This window comes from Tupaia chinensis, unplaced genomic scaffold (assembly GCF_000334495.1).
Source record: "Tupaia chinensis unplaced genomic scaffold, TupChi_1.0 Scaffold139190_1, whole genome shotgun sequence".
Classification (NCBI taxonomy): Eukaryota; Metazoa; Chordata; class Mammalia; order Scandentia; family Tupaiidae; genus Tupaia; species Tupaia belangeri.
This window is the reverse complement of record NW_006199080.1, coordinates 1327749-1330029: the sequence shown is the minus strand read 5'-3', so window position 1 is coordinate 1330029 and position 2281 is coordinate 1327749. Positions and strand designations below refer to the sequence as shown.

General features: G+C 36.3%; 1 pseudogene; it reads right to left on the bottom strand.

The window, feature by feature from the left end:
- Positions 1–91: 91 nt before the first annotated feature.
- On the bottom strand, positions 92–195 carry LOC114004615 (uncharacterized; annotated as a pseudogene).
- Between the last annotated feature and the right edge of the window lie 2086 nt (positions 196–2281).

Here is a 2281-nt window from a genome sequence, read left to right as displayed (position 1 = left end):
TCTTTCCCTCTCCCTGTCTCTGAATCTTTTTTCCATGGAATAACTTTAAAAAAAAATCCTGTATATTCATTCCTTTTCCTTTTTAAAAAAACATCTGACAGATACTATGCCAATATCATAATAAGGATTGAGGGAGGTTCATCTCACACAATGGCATGGAAATTCAATCATTATGCCTCTGAACCATAAAGTGAGCCAACAGTCTTGAACATGTATCCTAATGCTTCTGACCCTCTTAAATGTCTTCTGGAGAATAGAGCATCTTGGTCTTCACGTGTGCATAAAGGCAGACTATCTTTCTGTATACCTTTCCACCAATGAGGTGGGAATGCTGGGTAATCAGACCCAGCACCTATGTTCATTCTTGTCCATGGTTCAGGAAGAATTAGAGGATACACAGAGAGGAGAGCGAAGTGGAATTTATTAGGGAAGGAGAAAAAGTTTCCAAAGTAATGGAAGGGGCCCAAATGGGTTGCTGCAGAGGATCTGGAGGCAAGAAGTTTTATACAGCAGTCCAAGCAATGGGTCACTTTCTGATAAGGAAGTGGGATTTAGAAAATAGTTACATATTAGTCCGAGTGTTTTCTTACCCTATTCTTCGCAGGTCAGCAGACCATAGCATTCTGTACTTCTTGCTAGAATAAAGTTCTAAATAGAAACTTTTGCACTTAGCTACATTTTAAATCCATAAATTCAGTCTTCTGTCCAATTTCCTTTTGAATCTTCAGTTACTTTTCTAAATACTTGTAGCAATTCTTAGGTTATATGTACTCATTTTTCATTAGTTATATGTATTACAGAAATGTTAAACCTTTTGTCTTGTCTTTTTACTTCTTTTAGATTTTTTGATAAGCAGATATTTCTTTTTTTAAATCATTTATTTTATTTATTATCGTTTTTTAAGTTTGCTATAGGGCATGTGTGTTCATCAGAGAGAGAGAGAGAGAGAGAGAGAGAGAGGGAGAGGGAAATTGAGAAAGCATGCCACCAGGTCCAGGGCACAACCATAAGTCTGCCATGTGAAAGTCCAGCATCTTAACCGCCATGCCACTTGCTAGCCCAGATACATAGATATTTCTAAGTCTAATGAAGTCAGGTTTATTATTTCCTTTACCTTGATGTTTTTGCCTTTTTTCAACTCCAAATTTTGAAAGATATTTTTTACAGTATCTCCACGTTTAGGAAACATATTTACTACGGTATCTTCTTTTGATTATTACATGTGTATCATTAATTGTAATTTGATTTTATGCCAGTGTGGCAGGTACTTTATTTGCTTAACACTATTTACTGAAAGTCTGTTCTTTCCCCAGTGGTTTGTGAAGCTACTCCTGCAATATGGTGGTTATCTATACATGCTTGGATCTGTTTGGGAGCTTCCTATTTTATTATACTTCAAGACATTTATCTACACACCAATACCAAATTTTATCTATTAACAGATGCTTATAATAGGTCTTGATAGCAAATGGAGCAGATTTCCTACCTTGTCCTTCAAGATATAATAATATTGTCCTTTTTTATTTCCACATAAATTTAGAGTCAGGTTATCAAGTTCTATTTGCACACTCAAAAAAAATTGTTTTTAGGTTAGAAATGTTTTGGATCTATAAATAACCTGATGAAAGCTGAAATATTTACACCACCATGTCTTCCACTCTATTTGACATTTCAGATTGTCGGGCATATTTTTGTGTGTTTTTCTATGCAAAAATTCATCATGACATTCTTGACAACCTGATATTTAGATCAGATATAGTCAGAAGACCTAGAGTTTTCATTACTGTCTTATTCACAAAGCTAATTATCAGTCATTTCCTTTAATAATTTTAGGTTTTTAAGAGTTTATGTTATATTAATTAACTTGATATTTTGTAAATCTTAGATATTTCTCTATTATAATTGTGTACCTGGTAAGGCCCTATTCAGTAAAGCTCTTGTGAGCACTGTTTGGTATTGCCCTAGGCCTGGCAAGGAACCAAGTCCAAGTCTGAACTATTGCATAATCCATCTTGGTCAGAACACACACTCCAAGTTCTGCTACTGTAAGCTCACACTGACCCAGGAAGTAACAGATAAAGACCCAAAGCACCTACTGGGAGGTCTGACTTCCTAGAGATGTATTAAAAAGACCCACTGAATGTTCCATGTGTGCTTACCCATGGTGCCTAACTCCCCTGCATATCAGTCTGGCACACAGTCTCCTAGAATAGATAATGACTACACAAAAGAAACTCCCTCCCTCCCAGCAGGGGGGCTGAGGCACCACCAGCTTCCAGAC